Genomic DNA, 27,148 nt, shown 5'->3' on the forward strand with positions numbered 1-27,148 from the left:
ACTGCCTCTTCACAGCCTTTTTTTTTTACCTTGGTTTTAAATTGCAAGTGAGCTCAGGTTTTTTTAAATTTTTTTATTGGTTTGCACAGTGGTGTTGACTGAACGCTTCAGTGTAGTCAGTGTTTGATCGGTTAATCTGCATTTCATGAGTATTGATCGTGCATTCACTGATGTAAGGTTTTACTGAATCAAAGATGATGAAAGATAATAATCGAATGCAGTTTGTAGTGGAGAACACCTGAGCACTTCACGACCTGTTTTATTAGAAACGTACACTTACTGACCATTTTATTAGGCTTGTGTGTTTATAGGTGTATTTCATAGGTCCAGTTACACACTAGCTCACATGTTGCAGTTTGTTAGCTGTCCTCTACCACATTCATCATAGATCAGTGACATCGAGATGTCATGGTGGTAGGTGTTGCGTTGGTATGAGCATATCGGCCACAGCAGTGTGCCTGGAGACTTTACAGGTGTCAGTGCTGGGTGTAGAGTGGTCTACCAGCCAAATATATACAGCCCACTGCAGTTCTGTGGTCAGAAACGGGTGGAGGGTGGCTAACATGGGCTTTGCATGGCAACAGATGAGTTATAGCCTGTAAATGTGTTCCTGATAAATACATAAAGTTCCTGATGAATAAATGTTTGCTGGGGAAATGTCATCTGACCTCTCCCTTGTAAGTAAGGAAAAAACATGTTAGCAAATTGACAAAACAAGTAGATGGTTAGTGGTCTGTGTGAGCAGACAGAGTGAGCTTCACTTATTCAAGTTCATTTTTGTTATTTTGAGGAAGTTTTATAAATCATTACCAAAAAAAACATACTTATTGATGATTTTCAGTATATTTGCTGGATGCTAAAAATTTTTTATTTTAAATAAATGTGATTTATGATAACTTTGTCTTGTTTTTATAATCCTAGCATTATATAATTAACTATTGAAATGAGAAATAACCTTATTGAATTTTATTGCGGAACTATTTTAAATACAAATAGCACAAATAGCATGGTGGTTATATCTGCATTCTATCATTATAATTTAAGCATCACTTAAAGTTAATATAGCTTAACTTTCACTTGCTGTCAACAGCATTCGTCTGTCCAATGCCACATTTAACGGGAATTATGGCCAACCAATGTTCAGGTCAAATGTGCTGAGTGAGATGTGTTTTTTCCAGGTTTAAATCTTCCTATATTCATTCTCATTTGGAATACTAATGTTGGCTTTTGGAAAGCAACGTAGCAATTTTAAAGACCCACCTTGCATTCTTGAGCTCATACAAATGGAAGTGTGTGTGACTGAGGTTTTGTCTTCCACTTCTTAAATCATTATTATGGACAAATAAACCAATTAATTACCAGCACGCGCCATCACACACACTTTTCTTTTAAGAATGAAAAAAGTATGTTTCAGAATGAATATTTGAATATTTTGATGTGATAAAAAAAAGAAACTCAGCCGATAGACATTGAAGCAGAGATGTCAAGGTGGTTGTTTCTGATAGTGTGTTGCTCAGATCCAATCAGATTCCGCTTCACTCCGTTCTGTAGCAAATTGGCATCAGACCGAGGCGTGAGTGCATCAAGACTGGAATGGAGTAGAACCGGACCTAGCTGGCGTACAGACGAAAACCCAGGAATGCTTGGCTTTAATCACAAAAAAACACCCGAGCGGTTCTCACAGTGCGAGCGCACGCCGCTCCATAACAATGTCATTGCACATTTATAATAAGCTCATTGAACAGATGAACAGCCCACTCGCGCCTGCCGCCGCGAGTTCACCGAGTTCACCTCACTTGTGCTCCGCTGCTCATTCTCGGTCCGTAATGCCCGAATCCTGAAATGCTCTGATGTCCCTGTCACTCAGAGCGCAGTTCTGTTTGTCTTCGGTTTTTAGAAGCACCTCACCTCCTCATATCATCTCTTCAGAGGTGCCGTCAACCAACAATCAACAAGCAGACTGAACCCAAGTAGCCCCCTGAAATCTGGTTCTCTTGAATAAATAAACATTTTGAAGAGGTGCTCACAGATTTATTCATTTACTGGGGAAGGGGTTCATAGGCTCTCTTTGTGGGGGGGAAAGGGCAAATAGCATTTCTATGCGCGATGCATGACGGCATACTGCCTGTGATGAAAATATTTAGAGATAGCAGGGTCATGTGAGTTTCAGCATGTGTTTTAGACTCCTTCCCCACCCCCAGATTCTTTTGGTACTGGTTTCTTTATCTTTCCTTCATTACTGCCTTCTTTCTTTCCATTTTTTTTTTTTTTACTGATCCCCTCTATTTGTTTCACAGTGTCCTCTGGTTCCATGGTTCCCCTGAATACATGTATTGACGGCGAAAAGACCTTGCGTTTTTAACTACATTAATTCCATTTTTTCTTTCGCATTTGCTTCTGTGCTATTGCAGCTAAAAGCTTCATTCCAGGGTTTTCTGTGTCCAAAAAACATCACGATGGGATGGTGTCAGCGCTTATTGCCATGGTAACAAGCATCTGAACTTTTAAGCATCAACCTCATTGTAAATGTGTCCAATCATGTCGGAGCAAAATCCCCCCCCCCCCCCCCCCCCCCCCCGCAACACAAATCAGCTGTTTGGCGATCTCTCTCTCTCTCTCGCTCTCTGTGTCTCTCTCCCTCCATCTGTGGTTGTATGTACCACCCCCACCTCTCTGTGACTCAGCTTCTCGCACTTCACATCCGGATGAAACAGAACGGGTGGAGAAGGTGGTGCTAGGGGTTGCAGTGAAGGGGGGGGGGGGGGGGGGGGCAGGAGAATGGAGCAGACATGAGATGAATGAAGGAGAGAGAGGGCTGAGTTTCTACGCCCTGGGAGATGTAGTTCAGACTAGGCCCCACTCCTCCACCTGTCTGCCTACATCACTCCTCCATGTCTCTACCTACAGGTCAGTGTGACCCAGACCTGCACAGACGCCCCCATCAGCACCTCTGCTGCACTTCTCTGGCAAACCCCTGTGCCTCAGAGCCGGTTCAGTTTGTGCTGACCTACTTTCTGCTTTGTTGCTTATGTGATAAGGTTCCTCGATATGGTTATTTGGGCCCGACACTGACGTGGTTCTTCTGAGGTGAAGGCGGGGGGGGGGGGGGGGGGGGGGCTGTGCAATGGAGGGAGAGGAGAAAGGAAAAAAGAAAGAAAATGACAAAGAGCAAGCTAACATGCTGCTGACGCACTATTCCCTCGTTGACTGGCAAAATGTTGCAGAAACAGAGGCACAGTTAGACAGCTTCTATACACAAAAAGTATGGCTTGTGTGTGTGTGTGTGTGTGTGTATTCTATGAAATATATTTTTGTAGCTAAATATAGGCCAAATATAGACCAATAAATGGTTAGTGTTACAAAAAGAGAAGAAATGAGTGATGTCAATGTGATGAAGGACTGCTTAAGGTATTCTTAACCAAAGAAGCCATTGGACACAAAAGGACCCACCTTGGCTTTAGGCTGTTAATGCATCATGTCTTGAAACATCTGATTAGTGGTAGATTAGCTAGCAGAGAGTTCAGCAAGGACCATTTGAACATTATGTTGTGCTTGGATGAAAAAAAAGTTTCCAACCATTTAGATATTTTACATCAATATTAGAATTTCCAGGGACAGAAACGAACAATAGGCAATTTAGTGACTCATTCTGCCAAGGATTCAGTTATCTTAATAACAAGCCCTGTCTAAGAGCAGCATTGTTGCTAGTGAGTGAGTGTCATGTAGTCCCCAACCCAGGAGATTCTGGGTTAGCTCTTCCCTTACTCTCAGGATTACTCCTGCCCCAGTGCTGGCCTCGCCACTACCACCCGCACCTTTTTATGATTAGAACTTACATACACCTCAGTTTGTTTCCATCTCTGCAAGGTTTCATGTGTTGCAAAGTTTTCTATGTTTGTTTGTATATGTTACTTGCATGGGTAAGTGATCTTATACACAAAGGCCCTGGCATGACGGCGGTTTTGTAATGCAACCAAGCAGGAGCACACCGGATTCTGCTTGTCTAATCCACTGGTCTCAGTCTTCAAACAACTGTAGTAGTAGTCTGTTCATTAGTAGTAGTCTGATTTGTAATATATCTGTTACGTATTTATATTTAGATATATTCACATTCTGATAAAAAAAAGCACCTTGTGTTTTTCTATTAGTCTATTTATCTATTTATTTAAACATTGACATTTTCCTCAGATCTTATCCTCAATTCATGCTTATTTGGTCCATTTAAACCTGTAGAACATTTTGTTTACATAATCTAGCTGGTACCTTGCTTGGCTGGACCATTGTTAAGGAACTCTGCTATCCTTCTCCCCCATTAAAATGTGGCAAGTTGTATCGTGAGGGCCTGCACAGTTTATGAGGTAACTGGGGCTTGACCTCTGGTCATACTCTTACCCTCTGCAAAGTAAAAACAGTGCCTTACCCAGAGGGAGCTTTTCACCCTGCTCGACTTGCTTCGTTGTTGAAGCATAACTTTCCTGTGCGCGGTGTGTGCCTAGGTCAAAGGGAGAAATACAGTGGGGGGAAATGACACCATATGATGAGGATATCAGAGGTTCTGAGCTTGTTGGGCAGAAGTGAACTGAGGTGAGCAAAGGTTACTGAGGAGAGAGTACAAAAGCCCTTGTAAAGTCTCCTGAGGAGAGACTACTAAAGCCCTTGTAAAGTCTCCTGTAACTAATCCAATTAACAAGAGAGGTTGGAGCAGCTGTCTGAAGAGTGGCATATGCCAACTTGATCAATTTCAAGAGGCGCTGGACTGAGGACATGGAAACAATGCCTCTCTTATACAGTTCTGTGCAACAGCAGATCAATACCAGTGATTTGGATGAACAAGTCCATAGTTACACTTATTTTCCTTTCAGTTATATTTATTTTGATAACCATTTTCCTGACAAAAGTTAACTGAAAGGTATGTTGGGGACATTAGCATACCATCTCATTTAGTGATCAATCCCCATCCACCCCATTTTTAATCTTTAAGTCTTAAGTTAGTGTATTTAAACAAGAATACTACATTCAGCCTATAGGTTCACCAGACCACCGTGCACTGCACAGCATTTTAATGCATGTCTGAATCCTCCAAAGGAAGCATCTGAAACCTCCAAAGGAAGTATAAAATTTGAATGGTCTTCAGTGTCTTACTACTGAGGAAACAAGCCACATGTCTAAAGGTCTGCTGCAAGCTAGTCTTCTGCTTAGTGTCAAAAATAGTCCACGTTGTACTTTGCAATTGATAGTTTCAGCCCCAGCTATCAGTAGGCCTAATGATAAACCTAAAATCTCTTGCTTATGCACATTTGAACAATTTGGAGATTCATGAGAGAGAGTCACAGATGTTCACAGATAAAAATAATGAAGGTATTTCCCTGAATCTCTTTAGGCCTACTGATGGTTTGAGATATGTGTGATAGCTATGTTAAAATGTGATTGATCTTTCATGGTAGGCTACACAGCTGGCTGGCTAACCAATAACTTTTCTTGTTGGCTTTCTGAGAGCAGCTTGTGTTTGTAAGTCCTAAGCAGCCAAATTCTGCATTTATTTTCACACTAGACAAAGTGGAGCATGCTAGATTGATTAATTACAGTAATCTTCATGACTTTTAACCTCCTTACAACCCTCTCACATTATAAGCCAACAAGTTATAACAACTAGCTAAAATGTTAACCTAACCTAAATCTCCTAATAATTAGCTAGAGGTCATGTGACTCTATAACTACTTGCCTAATCATGTGATTAACAAAGATCACTCTTCACAGGCAACACGGCGTTTATTCATGTCTTCACCACTTACTCGTTTCTGTGTACCACTAACTTAGCGAGCTAGCTAGTTACTGGAAGTACAAGCTGAAACCTCTTGCACATGCACATTTTAACAATGGGACTCCATCAGTCAGCCAGTCTATACCAGCCCCTAGGCAGTCCAGCAAAAAGTCTTTGGTATGACAGTGAATGATTGATATGATACTGAGCAGCAAGACTGCATTAAAGTTCAGTGCAGCAGGCATCGACTGAATGTCTATACGGGCTTCGGAGTTGTAAGACTGTTGTTCAGTAAGAGCCTATGACGTTAGGCTCCTATTCACATATTTGCATAATAGAGAGCATGCATAGTGTCATATATAGAGTGACTTGCATATCAATATTAGGGTCTGCCAAACATAAGTGTAAAAATGTAGTGCGAGTCTGATATTCAAGTCCAGAAATAGCACAGGTTTGTTAGATAACATTACTGAATAGAAATGTATTACACATCGAGTGGGAGTATATATGAAATAATGGATTAATGACTGGTTTGTTGTAGTGATATAAACAATAAATTGGCTATTGGAATTGATAAGATTAACTGGTGCACCAGGGAAAATTTAATTCATTTAAATTATTATTTCATTAAGGACTATGTTAATTCAGTCTCAAAAGTCACAAGTTCAACAATGTGATTTTTTCTTGTCCATTTGAAATTAGGAATACCATCCATGATCCACACACTTTACAACCAATTGTAATGTTAGTTGAGTAATCAGAGACTATTAATGAAATTGTACATAGAAAACTGAAGAATATATAATACAACAATGACCAGAGGTATGTGAGTGTAGCTACAACAAAGTAAGAAGGAAAAACATATATTAAAGCACTAATCTGTAAGGAGATTAGAGTTGAATAGGCTGCTGGAACAAAAGGAGTTACCTAAACCAATTCTGATGCATAGAAATTAGAGAGAGAAGCAAGCCTTACACTTACAGGTCAAACCGACTGGGTGGGTTGTGAAGGGTCGCTTTCTATTACATTATGGTTCACAAGCCTGCAAATGCGACATGGGGCCAATGGATAATGAAACATCTCAGCTGTTCGCAACCCTCCACACTTGATTCCTGAAGCTGGCTTGCTGCATTTGCTTTTCCAGAAGATGAAATAGTGGGAGTCTTGGTACCATCAATAGAACAGAAATAGTCTTAGAATATAAGAGAAGCATGGTCAGAAAATGTGAAGTCATAGGATTATGGCAGTCACTACGCAATTTTTGTACTGCTTTGAGAACAGTATTGTCACTGGTCTAACTCGATATATATGGGCGTTAACAGGATTGTTCCTGAGTTTTATTCCTAATAATCTTGATTGTTAGCAACAGGAAAGCTACATGATCTAACATTTGTGACCCTATGTCAGAGGTCTTTGTGCTGTGCACTGTAGTGAGATGGTCCAATATCAGATCTGATACTGATCCAAGGCTATCCAAGAGGTTCGCTCCAGTGGAACCACCTGACCATGTTCGCCATGCTTATCTGTAGTTTGCTATACAAGTTTTGATCAATAAGCTTGACTTCCTATGTCCAAATCAATGGGAAGCTTTAATGTTTACCCAAGAGTTAGCCTACTCTATTGCCTTTACAGTTAATGTTCTGCTAATAGCGCGTTACCCTGTGAGAATTTCTAGACCAAGTGTGCTAAGAACACAAAATGTTAATTAGAGTCTCAAATTTAAATAGTTATGGTAAGGTGTATGTTCAAAAGTTGTTTACCTGTTGAATAAACTGGTGGTAATTAAACAATGACTATGCCCTAGGATAAACAAATGTAACAAGAGTTTATACTGGCTGCTCAATTATAGACTCTAATTCTTCTACCACTGTTGACCCAAAATAGAATTTGTTCACATACTGCAATCAACAATTACAACTTCAGTAATAGTTGTGTTATTTAGCTGTATTGTATTACATTTAATATTTAATTATGGTTATACTCATTTAAGTCACATAAGTTAGTATCGCTATAATTCAATTTAATACAATGAATGTACCATTTCCTATTTCATAGTGGTTAATTCATCTATGTACAAGATGTCAAGCTCAATTACCCACTACTCACTTTTGCATGCCTTGATGCAATTCAAGTCAACCACACAGGGGTGGTAGTGAGTTACTTCCTCCTAGCTTTGCAAGGGTGATGGGGAGGTAGGGAGTTATTAATGAGGAAGTATTTTATTCATTCACATGAGGAAGTATTTTATTCATTCACAAATTTCCCAGGACAGACGCGATTCCTCCATTTGACCACATGAGGGATTTATTCAAACGCTCATTTCCTGCACTATCCACTAAAGCCAGTACCTTGCACAATATGCATTTAGCAATATACGCTTTGATGGGATATGATAACTGCGATATACTAACTTGGATCCAGTAGCCATGTTCACACAGTCACACATGCTGTATGGAAGATATATACAGAGGCTAACTCATGTGCTACCCTTGGTGTGGTAGCTATGACTACACCAAATACAAATATATAGTACCTACGACTATGGAATTCAATCTTTAGTCATTCAAGAACATCCCCAATTTTGCCTAGCTTAATATGGCCTTAGCCTGATGGGTGACCTGGGATGTGACGATAACTCTAAGGCATACAACCTTAGATCTAGTATAAATAACCACATAGCCAACATCTGCTTTATCGGGGATGCCTTCACAGGCTAATCGTACACTACCCTGGATGGAGTAGCCATGCCCATACCAAATACAGAATTTTAGAATCCAAGCTTTCCCAGTTGTAATAGACTATTCCACTCATTACAACTGCGTGTGGTAATTCTTATATTGGTTGTCATGCCACAGGGGGCCCCCTGCTGATTGCCCCCATATACAGCGGCAAATGTCTTGTTGTTACGTTGTGTTCGTCGTTCGTCCCATAGGTGAGCGGGGCCTGTGATCCTCACCACCTGACGGTCGTTTGTTCGTCTTTATAAGTCTTGTCTTTGTACCAGTTGACTGCTGGTCATTGTATCTATCAACGGGCGTGGGGGTACACCGATCGCCCTCAGGTCCCTTGTGTCCAAATACCTTACTTTTGGTTGTAGTGTTTCCTAATTGGAGCACTGAGTTCGTGTCGGAGAGAGATCAAGCAGGGCTCGAAGAATACATTTTAAATCCCGAAGGGTATGTTTATTCACACTGCACACATGGAAAAAGAAAAGAAAAACTTGTAAAAAGAGAAAACAAACAAAAGTTTAAAATTCTGGGGTTACCAACAGAGGTTCAACTGCACCATCGCATGTTGAAGCAACCTCTCTGTTACCGATGTATTGCTGCCAGTAAGGAAATGGGATTTTAATGTCCCAATAACGACTCACCCCCTAGTCTCCTACACACTCTAGAGACCAAAACCAACCTCTTTCCTCACTGCACTCTGTCCCTATAAACCCATAACCCCGCCCTCTGTCTAATTGGACCAAACCAATTACTGACTAGGGTGCGTTCACAGGGATATGCAATAAAATAACTTTAACATAAACACATACATATGACAGACATAGGTACCTTCAAACAATATTTACATAGATATCCCTTTTGTATATTTTACCTTTGTGTTTTCTTTCCCAGGATGCTTTAGCTGCCCCCCCCTCTATGCTGTATGACCATGGACTCTTCTGGCCTGCATAAAGGAAGCCCTGAGAGGTGCCCGCGCTCCCTTGCATTTCCCAACACAGGTAAGTATGCTTTTTCCTACGTGCACATACATTTCCCTTACAACACAATCCACAAAGCATACAACAATGTTAATTTGTAGTCTTTGCAGTCTTGGGGATGAGACAGGTTCTCTGACCTCATCACAGTATCCTCCATTTGGATTATGTCACAGGTTTTTGGTTTGGTGTGATCGCTTCCATTTTATTTCGCACTCCCTGCCCCTTACATTGGCTAAAAGCAAAATGGGGTGATATTATCATGATATCGTTAAAGTTCAAACAGGGTGTACAGAGTGCATGTGATTGGTTCAATGTGTATGTGCCAATATTCTTTTCTTAATTTTAATTGGATAGATTTCTATATTTTCTATTCAATATCTTGGTATTTGATTGTCCCTGGAGAGGGGTGGGATGGAGAGTGAATGGGGAAGAAGGAGTTGAGCAACAAGAGCCTTGCCATGAGAAAAAGGCTTTTGAAGTAAATGTTAGCTGTTACCTGTCATCTAGACAACTTGAATGTTGGGTAGTAGCATTCCTGCATTGCATTTTGTAAGTTTTACGTGAGCCTCATGTATCAAACTTGTTGACAAGGCAGGACAATCCCAAACACCAGGTATTCTCTGCTCATGAGAGATCGTTGCTGTGTGTAAGAGTTTTATTTAGCATGAAAAAGATGGAGAGCCAGTATCCACAAGGGAGAAAGACACTTGGTGAGAACAACGGAAGATGGGCATATCACAACAAAGTGCACCTTTCCTGGGAATGACAAATACAGGAATCAAATGTCTCCATCTGTATAACCAAAGACAAGCGTCATTCCAATAATATTATACTGCTGACAAAGAATGTTACTATTATTTGCATAAACAAGCTGTGAACTCCACAGTATCATTTAGAATATACCCCTCACAACCACTTTTGTACCACCCTTTATGGTAGGAGGTTATAAGTTACCATTATTTTGAAGCTTGGCATTTATTTCATCTCCTAATCCAATAGGTGGTGGATTTATCAATCTGGGACCTTGATTGTTCCCTAGCTATACATAGATGGGTTATGTGGTGGTGGACATCCATTTTTCTAAAGAGTTTATATCGGCATCTTGTCCTGGTCCCAGAACTGAGACACTAGGTACAGATTTGTCATACTATGTTATGCACAGAAACGACATAGAATAGTACAGGTGCTACAAATTACCTGCAGTTCCTGTAAACACATCAGCTGTTCCTATGGGAGGGAAACAGAAAAGGTGTGGGATGTATGAGATGAATGGGTCCTGAATGCTTGGTCATACCCCTCAAAAGAGCTGCTATGCCTCATGTAAGGTGGATTTTATTGCTCACGATTCAACTGCTTCAGCCCATTATCACAGTACATGCCACAGATGCTGACAGTTTCTCAGTCATCTTACAAAATAAGAGTACGAATGAGGTTAAACTGCAAAAAGAGACCTGTTGGACAAGTACAACTCACAGATGTTGCAGCACCATCCTTGAACACAAAAATACTTGGAACCATAGACTCGAGCCTAAATGACCTAAATGGTGAATTTCATTTCAAGTGGAAGATTGCGAGCAAACAAGGTGTTTTCTCTGCACAAATTGGTGATCTGTCTGGCAAAAGGAGTAGAACATTTCATTCACCTATCAGACCCCAAAACATTCCATGAGTGCTCTTGATGGATAGCACACACTGACATTGACGATGCAAGAAACCATCTTCAGGATCATCAGGATTTCAGCAACTGAAACTGACCCAAACAAAGTGGAAGCCATTGTCCAATCACTCCCATCCAAGTAGTTACATACTCTACAGATAGGTGCAGCTACAACTCCACTAACCTAGACATGAAAAATTTAAGTCACTGCTAAGCTGACCTGTTTTTCTACCCCATTCTTTGTTACAGCCCTGATCAATTCAGGAGGAGAAGATAATATTACTAATAGATCTTTTGCCCAGAAAGCATTTGTTCCCATTCTACCATGTGCCCTTCCCCTTGGGGTTAAATGCATAGATGAAAATCCCATTGGCTCTGGTAGAATCACTAAGACTACTGTTCCTAGCAAATTCCCCATTGGGGTGCTCCACTTCAAATCCCTTTCCTTTTTTGCTGTTGATACCACTGAACATCCAACAATACTCGTGTTTCCATGGTTAGTGTTATCCTAGGCTCACTGGAGAAGTTATGAAGTAAGGTACCCATCGTCATTCCCCCTGTCTAGCGATATCCTGCTTAGCTACTAGTGTTGAGAGCCTTAAATGTCCACTCATGTCAAGGTCCCTAAAGAATACTCTGATTTTAGCTATGTTTCTAACAAGTCCCTAACCACAACTGCCTCCACACTGACCCTGGGACTAAAGAGATAAATCTCTTGCCTGGTACTAGCCCCCTGAAGAGTCATATTTATCCACTGTCCATTCCCAAAACCACAGTCCTGGAAGAGTACAGGAAGCTCTGAAACTGGGTTACATGTCCCCTTCCACTTCACGTGCTGCAGCTGGGTTTTTTTTTATAGAAAAGAAAGACGGGGGCTTAAGGCCATGTATAGATTATTGAGGCTTAAATTCCCTAATGGTTAAAAACCACTTCCCATTCCCTCTTGTCCCTTGACCTGCACATGAGCAACTATGTCAAGCCACACTTTTTTACTAAACTGGATCTAAGGAATGCATACAACCTGATGTATTCGGGTGTTTGCTATGATGTATTTGTGTTTGCTTTCTCCCGTGTTCTTACGATCAAGTTTTCACACGTTGAGAATTCCGCGTAATTTTGTGTTTGGTGATTCTATTGCTGTGTGTGCTTGCCTTACTCTCACGCTAACTAGTAACATTGCCATAGGTTCAGTCAGTTCGAGCCGCACTTGGGTCTACCTCTCTCTACATTATCACGCGGTGTGTACGTTCACATACTCGCCGCGTTACAGTTTCATCTCTGTTGTAGCATCTGTATCTCTCTCTACCTTCCATTGTAGAGCTAGATGCCTCAGAGACAGGAATAGGTACTATCCTTAACGTCATGGCACTCTTGCCAAGTTGTACCCTTGTGCCTTTTATTTCCGATAGCTAAACCCTACTGAGATGGATTATGCAGTTGGAAACAGAATTGCTGGACACTGACTGATACACAGATCACACTGACTCATTCCTTGAACCCACCTCCAAGAACAAGTTCTATGTTCCTGAATCACTACGTTCAGCCCTTCTCCAGCAGATACATTAATTGCTTAGCTCAGAGCACCCAGGCATATGGTCTACTATAAACCCAACAAGGTGTCCCAAGATGTAGCTGAGTTTGGAGCACAGTGCTACCAGATTATTGGACCATCTCCAATTATTGGTCTCACATCATTTTGAATTTTTGTCATCATTTTGAATTTTGAGGATTTCTGATCCGACAGAGGCACTTAATTCAAATGGTCAAGTAGAATGTCTTTACCAGGAATTAAGGCATTTTCTATGCTTATACTGTTGTCATTCCCAGTACGACTGGAGCTACCATCTACCTTGGGCAGAATGCACTCAAAATTTCCTAACTCACTCTTCCACCGGTCTAACCCTGTTCCAGTGCATACTCTTACCAGCCTCCACTGTTTTCCTGGCTAGGTGAGCCCTCTGAAGTTTCCACTGTAGATGACACTGTAGTGAACAAGCCCCCGTGTGTATCAAAAGAACGGTGAGGAAACAAATGGGATTCTTTGAAAAATTAACCCAGTTTAATATTCCATGCAACTTCTATCATAATACCACATATCTCCTTGATTTCATGTGTCTCTGCTAAAACCTGCTTCTCGTCTATCATCAGATCGCTAGGTGCAACCCCCTCCTCCATTGGAAATTGACGGTTCCCCTGCATATCTGGTGAACTGCCTGCTTGTCTCTCGTCAACACGGAGGTCTCAGTATCTGCAGTATCTTCTGAACTTGATAGGATACAGACCTGAGGGGCAGTGTTGGGTGAGTACTGAGCATATTCTGGATTCCTCACTCGTACAGGATTTTTACACAACCCACCTTGATTGTCCCACTCATCCAATTCAACCTCTGGCTCCAGTGTTTTGGATTATACATCACTTTTGAATATCTTGCTATTAAGCTTAGGGGCAAACTAATGATTGTCCTATATCAGTTCTAATGATTTCCATCTATCACGCTGTTATGCGCCTTGATAGCCATTTGTTTTACAGGTTTGTCAACAGCCGTCCACTGACCTGCTGAATCTTATTTGAGTTCTGACATTGAAACTCCTATTTATCACAGTTAATCTCATTCTTAAACACTATTATTATTATCCCCACTATCGTTAATATTGTCAGTCACTTAAGCAAGGAATCTACCCACAAAGTCTCAAAACAGGGGTCATCATGCCTCTTCTAAAGAATAAATGAATCCCTGCTAAACTCAGTAATTACAGACCTATCTCTGATATTCCATTTTAATGAAAGTATGACATCATGGAATCAGCAGAAAGCAGCGTGGTGGGAGCCAACATGACTTCAATGTCTAAAACAAGGACCGGTACAGCTCACACAAGCAGAAGGTGGCAGAAGGCGTTCAGCGCTAAATACAAGCGAATAATCGAGGTAAAGTCCTTACAAGACATTCAGTGCATGTGACACGCTGGCTCACTGTGGTCAAGCTCGATGAATACGCAGCACTGAACGGCGCACCTGGAAACATTATAAGTGTTAGGATAAATGAGAAACAGGTGCAGGTGATGAATGATGAGTGCGTCAGTATATCGGTGACTGCGAGCGAGGGAGTGACGTGGTGGAGGTGTGACGTTGAGTGGGCGTCTCCCCTGAGCTTTAGGGCCGGCCTACCGTGACAAAGATTGAAAATGTGACCTTTCAGTCAAATTTTTGTTTTTTATTATTTTATTATGCCATGTTTGCCACTTTTCATCTGCTGCCCAATATGGGATGTATTGTATAAAGGATCACAATGGAAATAAATCTTACGTTATCCCTGACTGTTTCTGTTTTTATTATAGGCACCAGATGATATCCAATGTGGATATTATTTGTGTGAAATATGAAATGTTCTAATAAAATCAAATGTTCTGGATAAAAATCTGGCTTTAGAGCTCATCCTGGCACAGAGGCACAAAATCTTGAATGGTCTTAGGCTAAACCATGACCCCGATGATCTGTCTATACTGGTTCTTCTTGAGGTCAGTGCTGCATTTGACAAAGCAGACCAATGTATACTACTATACCATCTAAGAGACAGGGCTGCCCTAATTGACTCCAGTCATATCTGACCAGTCATGAGTCCTATATCACATCTCTAATTGCCATGTACTATGTACCATGTACTATGGTGTCGCTCAGGGTTAGAATTTGGGACAAACATTTCTAATTATAATTATATTTAGCCATCGATTCCTGGGGTTCCATTGGAATGTCTCCTGAAATATAAAGTCCTGAACAGGTCATAAATTCCTGCAACTCAATGAAAACAAAATGGAATTTAGCCTCATTGGAAATTATCCTGAGTGCACTGATGCTGTAATTTATCTGGAGTCCCTATCGGTTAAGGACTAATACTGTGTCCCATTTCACTATGACTTAAGCTTTAAATGCTATGTTAGTAATGTCAAGAACAGTATTATACACAAAGACAAAATTAAAAATCCAGGGGAATATCTGGAGAATATATAGTCAATGTAAACCCGTAAAAATCAGAGAATTATTTTAGTCAACCCCCAAAAGAGATGGAACATGCAGATCTGTTTATGAAAGGCACAAAAGGGCAAATTCTAAAAACACAAGGTAGTGTCAAAAACACAATGAGAATAGACAGGAAACAATGCTCAGCAAGCTTAAGACAGACAGGCAACTGGAAAAATGGATATAAATGCACAAAGTGTAATCAAAAACAGGTGCAAAGTCTGGGAATGATCTCCGAGGCCAAGGCTGATTGATAGAAGTACGTGTTTTCCACCTGTCAGACTAACGGATGTTGAAAAATGGCTGCAGAACCAGGAGGCAACATGACACTTTGCAAGGCTTGTTGCAGTAATTCACAGTCTCTAATTAGTTAGTAGTACTACAATTAGATTAAATTAATGGCAGCACCATCGATTTTAATTCGTAGTGATTAATATGTCATACAGGCGAGCTGTCAAGCTCAATTAACCAAATGGTCATTCGGGGTGGAAGTGACACTCTTCCATTAACTACAGTTAATGGCTGCAGTTCATTAAGTAGTGGTAGTGGATCACGTTTTTCTCAGATTTCTCAAGGGAATAGTTATTTCACAGTTGATCACAAGGGGTGGTCATGATTCACTAGGGGCATCACAAGGAACCACGTCAGTCGTGATGTATCATTTAGCAACACCCACCAAGAGACTCTAGGTGCTTGGGATGGTTACTGCCAGTTTTAGTCCAAACACTACTGAGCTCACATCAAGTGCCATGCTAAATAAATGCATAAACTGAGAACAGGTTGGCACACTTGCAACAATGCACAACCTAGCATCAAATCTTTAACCAAACAATCAACACCTGATCAAATACAAGAGCTTCCCACATTAAAAGAACATTTTACACAGTATGCAGTCATAAAAATAGTGATCACAAGGGTTTTGATATTGAATAGGAGAAACCTGCATTGCCAGTTTTACTTCAAATGCCTTGTTAGTGAGCATCTGAAACACTAAGCATGCATTCATCTGAGTTAAATAATGCTACTTTGAACACTTAACACTTAATACCCAGCTGCTGCACAATCTGTTGCTACTCAATTTATTCAACAAACATTTACACATAACAACACAGTATAAAAGATTATGACAGATTAAGAATTTCTGTGATGTTCAAGAAGGCAAATAAAAGTGGTATTGTAAAACTCAGTAGAGTTTCACTTCTCACATAGGGCACCATTAAATGTAGTGATAGAATCGCCTCAGGTAGTGAAGGGTCCATTTCTATTGAGGTGCTGATTCATAAACCTGCACACAGACAACATCATAGGGCCAATGGATATTGAAATGACTCAGCTGTTCCCGATCCAATGGGCTTGATTCCTGAAGTTGGCTCAGTCAGGCAGCTAGCTGTGACGCTGGGCGGCGGCAGACGGACGAGACACAGAGTCCTTGTTGTGACAGACGTCACTTTTATTGTAACACTTAAACAACAACGAAGACGTGTATACATTAGACAACGACGAGCACAAGACACTGCGCGAACGCACATTAAATAGACAGACCACATCAACCCCACGTGATGACGAGACGAGCCACAGGTGAGATGGATAATGACAAGACGCACCCGCATCCACGAAGATACACTGACGCAGACGAGTAGACGCCGACAACGTTAACACACGCCCCAAAGGAAGGGTTCGGGGACCGTAGCGTGACACTAGCTTGCATGTAGGCCTTACCAGAACATAACAGTGGGAGTCTTCGTACCACTAGATTCTATAGGCTGACCTGGTCTTTGCTGAAAATTCTAGAACTGATTAATTACTGGCCACCCAACAAAAACTTCCATTTCATCAACACAAAAAAATTTATTTGATTAATCAAAACTGCAAGTCACGAAAGAGAAAAAACTGTAATGAGCAAATAATGTGTGAGAGATAAACAAGAATAGAATTAGACATGAGTGTTTTAATTTGATTAGCAAGAGGCTTTTGACATTGTTTTTCAAAGATAATAAATACAATTCTTATTTTCTTTTTCTGTAAGCTTTTGCTCATACATTTCATCTGGCTGATGCGTAAAAGATCACTACTTCTAAACACAATTAAAATTGGTTAACCATTTTATCCACAATAAGAATGAGGTAAGAACATGGTAATGAAAATAACCAAAAACGACAATGGCAATAAAAAAACACCACAATTTGATTACACTAAGATGACCAGATATTACTTGAGCTTATTACACGATTCAAGGTCATTGTGAACTTCACATTAAGCTGTTATAACGGTAACACTTTACAAGTGTAGACTAACTAACGTGAAAAAATGCATTAGTTAACATGAACAACACATGAAGTAACACATTAACAATAATTAACTAACGTTAAGTAAACATGTAACAGTTGCATCTCCTGTTTTGGCTCTATGTTGCTCACTCCTTTTTTGGTGCGACCTTAAAGGAATATATTACATTGTACTGATTTACCTACATAAGTAATGGGTAACTTGGAAATATCCAGAATCTATCAGCATAGGAACTGAAGTGTGTCCATCCCGTTTTTAGCTCGTTACTCCCTTTTGCTCCAAAATAAAACACTAAAGCTCTAAAAAGGTGCGAGTAACAAAGAGCCAAAATACGAGCCGTAACTGTTACGTTTACTTAACGTTAGTTAATTATTGTTAATGTGTTACTTCATATGTTGTTCATGTTAACTAATGCATTACTTCACGTTAAGTAAACACTTAATGTAAAGTGTTACCGTTATAACTTTATAGAACTTATACCTGTGGGAAGAGGAATATATACATTAACACTTCACCTGCACATGTGGTACAATGATAGAAGATAGATACTACCATGATAGATGAATGGATTTATTATATTGATACCCCTTGCAAATAAGTTCAGGTGAAGTGCCATTTATCCTTGGAATGTTCATGGAAAATTATAGTTGTCCTGGTGAGATAAAGTCTGATGGAATTTAGAGTCATACTTCATGCAATATAACAAGCTGGTACAAAGTTCTTGCATTCCAGTCTGTGAATTTACAACACCTAGGATGTCCTGGTAAAGGGAGCAGAAAGTGAGATTGTAATGCATGGCTGATGAGTTCTGAACAATACAAGGACAAAGTCCTATTTTATGGCTGTTATTCCTAGTCATTTTGAACCAAAGGGGGTCCTGATTCCTGTCAGGTGGCAGAAGGTGAGACATTTCATCCTCACCACACCATTTTATAATCCGTGGAACATCATCAATACATTTTCTGGGAATCAGATTCTCAAGCTTTTGTGTAGTAATTTCTAGATAGGACATTTAGGATGTAAATCGCTACTCCCAAGAGCCCAAGAGCAAGCACAAATAATAATGGGGCTAACAGATTTGAGTTTCATTCACCTATTACATAGCTAATTATTTTGATCAAGCACAAAAAGAGATAAAACATGCAGTTCTAGATATGAAGCCATGAATTTTGCAATGACCATAACATCTGTTAACCAAAGCTATAAGCCTATATGATTTGCATTTATGTAGAGGTTATCTTGGAATGAATGAATAAATGTTAGTTTAGCTATAACCAACACCTTTAGAGAACTATGGTAGCTTTTAATGTCTGAGGTAGCTTTTAATGTCTGAAAGAATAATGCTTCAAATATAATTGGATTTCCTCAACAGCTTTCATTGATGTAGTTCAGTTACATTAATTTAATTCAGATGTACTACAGTTAAAGCCATGTGAGGATAAAAATACTTGAATACTTAAATATTTCTATGGTGAGCAGCATACTAGTAGGTTTATTCAGTCCAAAACTATTATTCGAGTATATTTCAAGTTTCATGGTAGAATACTCTCTAGAGGAAGCAGCTGTTCATCCTTCACATTTGGCAGGGAGGAACAGTTACAGACGGCGTGACCAGAGACACAGGGTCATGACCAGGTTCACCTGAGAAGTAAGCTCATTTTGGTAATGACTTGGATTACTGACAGCTCACTGGCAATGTGTTGTAACTCACTGAAAATCCTCTTCCACAATATGTGGAATCAGCATGGGACATGTGCCACAGCTACTCTACACACTGTATTACACCACATAAAAAAGTCGTTTTGTCTTGAAGAGTTGCATAAATCTTGCAAGTAAACTCAATCCCTGTGGTCACTTACATTTGAAAATTAAATAGCAACTCTGTTCTACTTCACAACCTATTTTGAGGTTATATAAGCTATATAAAAAGCATTTTCATCTTATTTTGTATTACAACTTGGAATTAGTGATGCACAGCAAAGGTGATGATACTGGCAATATTCCAGGAGAAGTAGGCTCAGTGTCAATGTCGGGCCCCTAAACGTAGCCCTGGTACCACCTTGAACATTAAGCCACACGTCGTGATAATTGAAGCCATTGTATTTGCACCCACTCTAAGGTATACCCAATTCCTTTTATGCATTAAAAATCCCTGAGTAATGCTCTAAACCAATCACGTGACAAAATATAAGGTTACATGTTTCTACTTATTTAACAATTAATATATAGAAATATAAAAAACGGATTAGGATTTTCTATGGCAGTAGACAACAGCAACACATTCTGGATACAATTCTGGATTCCAGTCCCCTTACTTGTTTGACAATATACACATTGTGCACTTCCTCTTGTTCTCTGTGTTATTATCTGCAACTGTAGCTGTAACTGAATGCTATTTATATTCCTTTATAGCCTGATTAAAATTGTGTGAATTTGTGTACATTTAATATAGACTTTTATTAGGCTTATGAGCACACTGTAAACTAGTACTTCAAATTCCATAGTGCAATCAAGAAGGCACTATGAGATTCAGAGCTTTGATTTATGCATTATGGATTTCTAATTAACTGGCTATTGGTGAGTTACAATTGGTAAGACAATTCCCTCGGCTGAACTACTAACTACTGAGTCTCTAATCCCTTTCATCTTTTTTGAGTTGAGATTTTAGGCTTGCTGTAATCTATATTCCATTCCAACCACTGAACATTTAATAATTATTTGTTTCAGAATTTGCTGTACTGCATCAACAAGCCGGAACATCCTTCTCTTTAAAATTTTGAAAATCTTCTACTTCTGTCTAAGAGGATTGACGACTTAAATGTTCAAGGGGCATTTGACAAGGCTGTTGTTCTCACACCAGGTGGTATGCCTTTCCTACTCCAGCCCCTAGAACCCAACATTATATTTTATTGCAAATTTAACTAGAAGGATTTAACATTTGGCTGCCATCCTGTTGAGCTTTGAGTGCATATTTCAGTAACGTAATTGTATCTACATGTATAACTAGATATTTCCCAGCAAGCTTATAGTCTCAGTTTTTTTCCTATATTCTGGGACCACCTCACTATAGCCATGCTCAGATAACAAGATGCTACCTACACTAGTTCCCCTGGGGCAGTTTGCTAATGAGGATTTGGGTGTTCCTCTTACTTTGGAAGAGTGGTTCATTGCTCATTACTCAATAGAATTCTATTTCAGGCACGAGTTCTGGAAAAATAGCTACCAGCTAGTTCCCAAGTGCCATCTGAGCAATGCAGAATGGCCTAGATCTCTCTATCGCCAGGTGACAGATGGTTAAACATGAGACCATTGTGACACCAGCGTTTCCAAGCCTTCAAAGCATTGGAAGGGAAAATTCTACCTCTGCTGCACTGTTCTGTTCTGACTCGTCACCATTGCGGAATTCCATGAACTACATCACACACCTGTTAGAAACCCTCTTCTCTGAGAGGGCCACTCTTCCCCTTCCTTCAGCTGCTGGACTTAAATGCTGGGAGTTTCCTCACTCTCAATATCAGCAGTGTCACTGAATGGGTGCTCCTTGTGCTCAGAAAAGAGGTGTTTTCAATGCACACCCTTCAAATGGAGGGTACAAATGGTTTACTCCTCAGCGTCCAGAGACTGACAATATTTAACAAATATACTCCGTCTAATAAATAATGAATTATTGAACGAATGTACTGGCTGTTATCTCAGTCACTGCCGTATGCTATAAGCATATGTGCTAGAGCATCACAGCAAGGTACATCCTTTGCACATTGACACACTTTATTCGGTGCCGTTGAATAGTTGGTGTTTAACTCTTTATTGATTACGTTTGTGTTCTTCTTTTATGTCGCACCATAGTCCTGGAGAAACGTTATTTCGTTTCACTGAATATAGCTGAAATAATAATAAAAGACTTTTGACTCTCTTAACCCTTCTCTGCGAGGCATGTTGCTTACACAGAAAGACGTTTAATGAAAACGAAAGTAAAATACCACACGCGCACAAACAAGCAATGTACAGAAATATACGCACACCGGCTGTTAAGTTCCCAAAGGAAGACACGATGAAGCCACAACATGGACATAATCACGGACAAGGGCGAATGCTAACAGCGGGATATTTATAAGCACACTGATGGGGAAGGAAGCAGACACAGGTAAACGCAGGGAACATTGCTAACAAGAGGGGCGTGGCAACATGTGGCCACAGGGAAGTAAACAAAGGGCACCGGGAGACACGCTGACACGAGGGAAAACAACGCCACGTGGAGCGACCCATCACGTGGGAGAGATAGTTGAAGAGGACAGCGTGATATGTTATTCCAAAGACACGTCACCATTGGGTTCAAGGCAAACTGAGTTTACTTTTCTTTTTAAACAGCTACATTTATACATAAGATATAATACTTACATATTTACATATATATATTAGCTAAAACACATAAGATCTATGTGTTAAGATATAGATTTCAAAAGTAAAAAGAAATAAAACAGTAATATTAAATTCTACATTCTATATTCTACTGCTCTTGCAGACTGCCAGTATCTAGCTAAAGAGTTGCCAGAAATGACTTTGTGCAGAACTATTTTGTATGTGCATACAGTACCTTTATGAAAACTTTTGCCTCATTTTCTCACAGCACTCTTGTTACATAGAGAAATGGATTTTAGCCAGTTAGAACTAGAGATCAACTAGTGATTCCAAGTACAATTACAGTACTATTCCACCAAAAAGTCAGGGACAAGTTATAAAGGAATAATAAGACAGGGAAGCTCTGTGAAATGTGAGTTTGAATAAAAGCAAGTAGCACTGCTATGAGTCTCATTGCTTTTTTTCCACAAATGCACTCAGTGCCATCCATGGTGGCACAAATAGATTGATCTCATAGCAACATGGTCCCCATGGCAACATGAGATGCAGATGTCAGACCACAGTGGTCCAGGAGGGATTAGACGCCTGTTGGGCAGTTCTCTCTCTCTCTCTCTCTCTCTCTCTCATTCTCTCTCACTCTCACTCTCCCTCTCTCTCTCACTCCCTCTCTCTCTCACTCTCACTCTCTCTCTCACTCTCTCTCTCTCTCTCTCACTCTCTCTCTCTCACTCTCTCTCACTCTCTCTCACTCTCTCTCTCTCTCTCTCTCTCTCTCTCTCTCTCACACACACACACACACACTCTTTCTATCTTTTTCTCCTGAAACTAAAATAAGGTACAATTTTGCCATCCACATGCAATTACATTGCTTTCATGGATAAAAGAACTACGAATACTATGTACAATATGAAAGGAACCACTATGGGATGACTTAAAAACACTTTTATGAAGCATGTTTTATGAAGTCTATTTCTGTGAGTCAGGCTTTTAAAATTATTGTCAGACACCAGTATAGTGGGTCTTTCCCTCGCTGCACGACATCTAGGAAGGTCAAGGGTGTACATACTTATTCAGATGCATATGCGTCTCTTAGACAGCAGGCATGCAGCATTGTTAAATACTTCAGTAGGTGTGGAACAGGACTGCATTATTGGACCCTAGAGATGACCTGATGATGGGGAGAGAGAGGCCCAGACATTCCTACTCACAGAGAGTCCATACTGTGGTGTTAAGGACTTCACTGTATAGCTAGAGTTCCAATTTTAATCTAGTTGAGGGGCTGGACTTGTGGTCTCTCCTTTTTTACTATGACTGAACACTTGCAGATGTTATTAAAGAATCATACATCCACTAAATGAAACATTTCCAGGTAATGTTAATGATCACATATGAGAAAGCCAGTGAACTACGTCAGGCAATGGTTTTGCAACGCTCACATCTGGGTGGCCAGTACAATGGACATTCTAGCTGCTGAACTAAGATGGTGGTACAAAAAACTTGTCACCAGAGCTTCACGTGCACACAAAGTCTCACACAATACAGCTATCATGCTTTGTATGAAATGACAACGAGAGTCCTAGATTTCTGTTTTTTATGATGAGCCACTTATATTTAAACCTTGGATAAACACAAAGGTAGCTCATTAAATCCAGAATTCTGCTTTGGTATACATCGCAACACGATGTTGCTGACAGAAAAAAATAGCACGAAGAATATAATCTAAAAAAAATATGCATAGACAGGTTTTTCTGGAGTATCTTCAGCACAAACAGTTTTGAGCTTTGTACCAACAGATTCAATAACAAGACATTAAAAAGACCTCTGCACTCTTAAATCCATTAACTGGTTTAAACCACTCAGTTCCTCTTCTTCACACTGAAATCTTACCTGTTAAAGAACAATAATTCTTGTAGCTTTCTTGTAAATTCTTGTAATGTCATGCTTCCCATGTCTTATGTATCTACAATTTCAGACATGAATTACTGCTAATTGTTCATTTATGTCAGTATGATGGATTATATTATAATTTAACATTTTGATTCATAAACATGGTAGAATAGGGGCCTGTGATGAACCAGTGTGTAATACATTCCAGAAGTGAACTTAAGACATAATGCATTCTTTGTTCATTTCCTGTCATGTTATCATCAGCTGTGTGAGTTTCTGTGAAGGAGATAATATGAATTATTATGATAAAAGGTCATCAGAATAAAATGAAATGTCATTGCTCCAGAACTCTGCTATTATTTAAGCCCTTTACCAATTCTACAAAGGGCTTTGCCATTTGACTGTGTGTGTGTGTGTATCTTCTTTATCAGTTTACTTATGTGTACGGTGTCCACAGTTAATAGATATCTCATCTGAACTCTTGGAACTCTATAATAACTTGCCCCTGATTGGAGCAATCAATCTCTTTTGTTTGTATACCACCAATTGGATTAAAATTATTTGGCAAGTGTAATTTATTATTTGGCAAGAGTTAGAGACTATATCTTGTACATCTAGGTGCATCTATAAAGTAGCTGTTTACAACAAGCTAGATAGCAAGTATACATCAGATGTGGTTTTAAGTCTTGCAAAAGGAGAACATATTGATTTCTCTTGGTCAGGTATGGCTTTGCATCTTGGCTTTGAGTTGCACAACTTCACTTGAAGTGTAAAGTAGTTTGGGACTGACATGAATACTGATTGACACGGTAATACACAGTGTTGTACTGACACTTCATTCTTATGTGCATATTTACGGCAACCTAACTGCTGTATGAGTGAAGTCAGTGTTGGTATTTTTTTTTGCTGTGAATTGAAGTTTACCTTTTGCCCTTTCTTCTCCAAGGACTTCTGTTCAGTATTACCCAACCAAAGGAAGATCATGAGTTAAGACACTGCTGACACAAAACGATATCGGAGGACCTTAGAAGACCTGGTCACTGTTTACACAAGAAAGATTGAAAAGGCAAAGGGTGAAAAGGGGTGAGACCAACTAGTTGTGCCTCAAGCATCAAACAGAAAAACAAAAAGGTTTCAGATCAAGATGAATGGATTGTTGCAGTGTGTCTGTGATTATGCATGCCCCCGAAATGTATTACACTCACCCGGGGCAGAAGGGCCTTGCTTCTTAGGAAGATGTTATTAGAACATGACAAATATGAAATAATTTGTCATTTATAGTTATAGTACTGTGGTTTCACAGTTTGGTGTAGATTGGGTTCCAAAATGTTGCATTTTAAATGACAAATAAAAGACAGAAAATCTTTCTTGCCCACTCTAAGCTTTGTTGTTACACATATAAGGACACCAAACTGAAAGGGTCATGACCTTACTGACAGTATAAAGTAATGTAATACAAGATTAAGCATAGTTCATGTGACAGCCCTGGAAATCTAATCATCTTTATTACTGGATCTTTTTCAGTGAAGACAAATTCAAAAACAACTGTCATTCAAAGAAGGAAGTTAGCAAAGATGTCAGGTTATAAAGAGATTACCACTTTTTCATACTGTTTGCTGTGTGACTGACTCTGCATACAGACTCTTCATCCAGGCAATTCATGATCCTGAACTAAATTGGGGCTGTAATACACAATGCATCAGGCAAATGTGTGTCTAGCTTTCTCATCTGTGGCTACATTATATTGGTTTTGTTTACGAGACATAATTTGTCTTAAAATTTGAAAGGATACATATTATGGCATTTTTAAGAATAAGAGCTTGCTTAATGTTTGGATTAGAAGTGAAGATCTCTTGGGTCAGTGTCATTTCTGAAAACATGGGGGAAATGTTTTCAGTGTGTGTGTTTCTGGGTATGTTGATTTGCATTTTCCCTGAAAACTGAGTTTCATTGTTTTGTCATATTTCTGTGGACTGCAGCGCAGAAAAGCAGATCAGCTTGACTCTAAAAATGCCAAGAACTTGCAATGTGATGGGTATGGGTTTGTGTCATTGTAAATCACTTTGGTATTTCAAAGCCATCTTGAGTCTCTGCAATTTGCTGCAGAATCCTGGAATAAAATAGAGATGACTTCTCGGAACCCTCGAGAACCCACGGGAGTTTCACCATCCTGCTTGGTATACTAATAAATACATAAAAGTCCTGGACTGAAAGCAGGACAGGGTTCACCAGGGCATATGTTTTATAAATCCATTCATGCATCCCGCAGTCTTGTTTGGTGATCTAGAAAAGGGTACCCGGAGGGTCTATGAAGAATGCCAGATCTTAGAGGAAAGAGCTCTTCCACCTGCTCCTCCCTGAGCTCCAGTGCGAGTGCAGCATCCTTGTAGCGAACAGGTAGGCTGATCACTCTGCTCCTCGAGAGAGAGAGGCTAAGGAGAACATGCACTGCTAACGCTGCGCAAAGATTAAAGGGCTGCTCGCACAGGACTGAATACATTAAGCCAAGCTGCGCAGACAGCCGCCATGTGGGCCACAATCACATTGCCCGCTGCTTGATTCGCACAGAGAGAGGGAGAGAGAGAATGAGAGAGAGGGAGAGAAAGAGGGAGAGGGAGAGAAAGAGGGAGAGAATGAAAGATGGAGAGCGAATGTGCGTGTGCCTCTGTGCATGTGTGTATAAGACTCTTCAAAGGGAATTGCTTAGTATCCAAATCCCAATAATTATAAGACATCCCTTAAAATCAGTCCACAAGCAGATCTATAGATGTATATTATACACTTCTTACCAAAATATTTACTTGTTCTTAAGTCTACCCATCTTGGATAAGTCATATTCTATTTGAAAATAACATGACAATAATAGGGAAGCTGCAAATTATCATGTGTTATCATGTTTGAAGAGGTAAAATACAGGATTAGTAGGCTGTCTGTTACTAAATGTAAAACAGTTTCCCTGGAATAGAACATATGTGACATCAAACCTAACTGAACAGCTTACACAGTACTCTGAAATTTGCAGCATTCAGTAATTGCCTGTGTCTCAATATTTATAAACAGACATGACTCACCATTGTAATGTTAGTTGCACAAACCCTTTAAATGCTATTAGAACAAAAAAAAAACCCGTAAGGAGGACGTAAGTTTGGTGTCTGGGGAAAAAGAAAAAGAAAAAAAGCAAAACTGACACAAACAGTCATGTGGGAAGAGAGCTCAGGCACTGTGTTCTTCTGCTGTCTTCCAAGACTGAGCAAAGCTGTCTACCCAGACAGACCCCAGCCCTCCTGCCGACAGCCGTCCCACTCGCCCTGGCTGGTAAACTGAAGCCTGAGCACATCAGCAAGAAACGTCAGCCTAATTCCTGTTAACACTGGACCAGTTTGTCTTGCCATCAGAGATGTGTGCAGCTCGTGTGGACCACGCTCACTCAACAAGCATGACACGGAAGCGGTTTCAGTTCTCATGTACTGTGTGCAGT

At 40.0% G+C, this 27,148-nt stretch overlaps 1 protein-coding gene and 1 long non-coding RNA gene across 2 annotated transcripts in view; one reads left to right on the top strand and one right to left on the bottom strand.

Annotated features, from left to right (window-relative positions):
* Nucleotides 1-8,794: 8,794 nt before the first annotated feature.
* On the top strand, nt 8,795-14,438 carry LOC143522552 (uncharacterized). Its single transcript, XR_013133052.1, has 5 exons — nt 8,795-8,937; nt 9,382-9,488; nt 13,074-13,143; nt 13,273-13,423; nt 13,654-14,438. It is a non-coding gene; the product is annotated as an uncharacterized LOC143522552 (long non-coding RNA).
* Nucleotides 14,439-26,233: 11,795 nt separating this feature from the next.
* dio3b (iodothyronine deiodinase 3b) overlaps nt 26,234-27,148 on the bottom strand; it is a 2,665-nt gene continuing 1,750 nt past the window's right edge. Inside the window, exon 1 of the mRNA XM_077017944.1 lies at nt 26,234-27,148. This exon is cut by the window's right edge and continues 1,750 nt beyond it. The gene's annotated coding sequence lies outside the window, so the exon portion shown is untranslated.

This window comes from Brachyhypopomus gauderio, chromosome 9 (assembly GCF_052324685.1).
Source record: "Brachyhypopomus gauderio isolate BG-103 chromosome 9, BGAUD_0.2, whole genome shotgun sequence".
Classification (NCBI taxonomy): domain Eukaryota; kingdom Metazoa; phylum Chordata; class Actinopteri; order Gymnotiformes; family Hypopomidae; genus Brachyhypopomus; species Brachyhypopomus gauderio.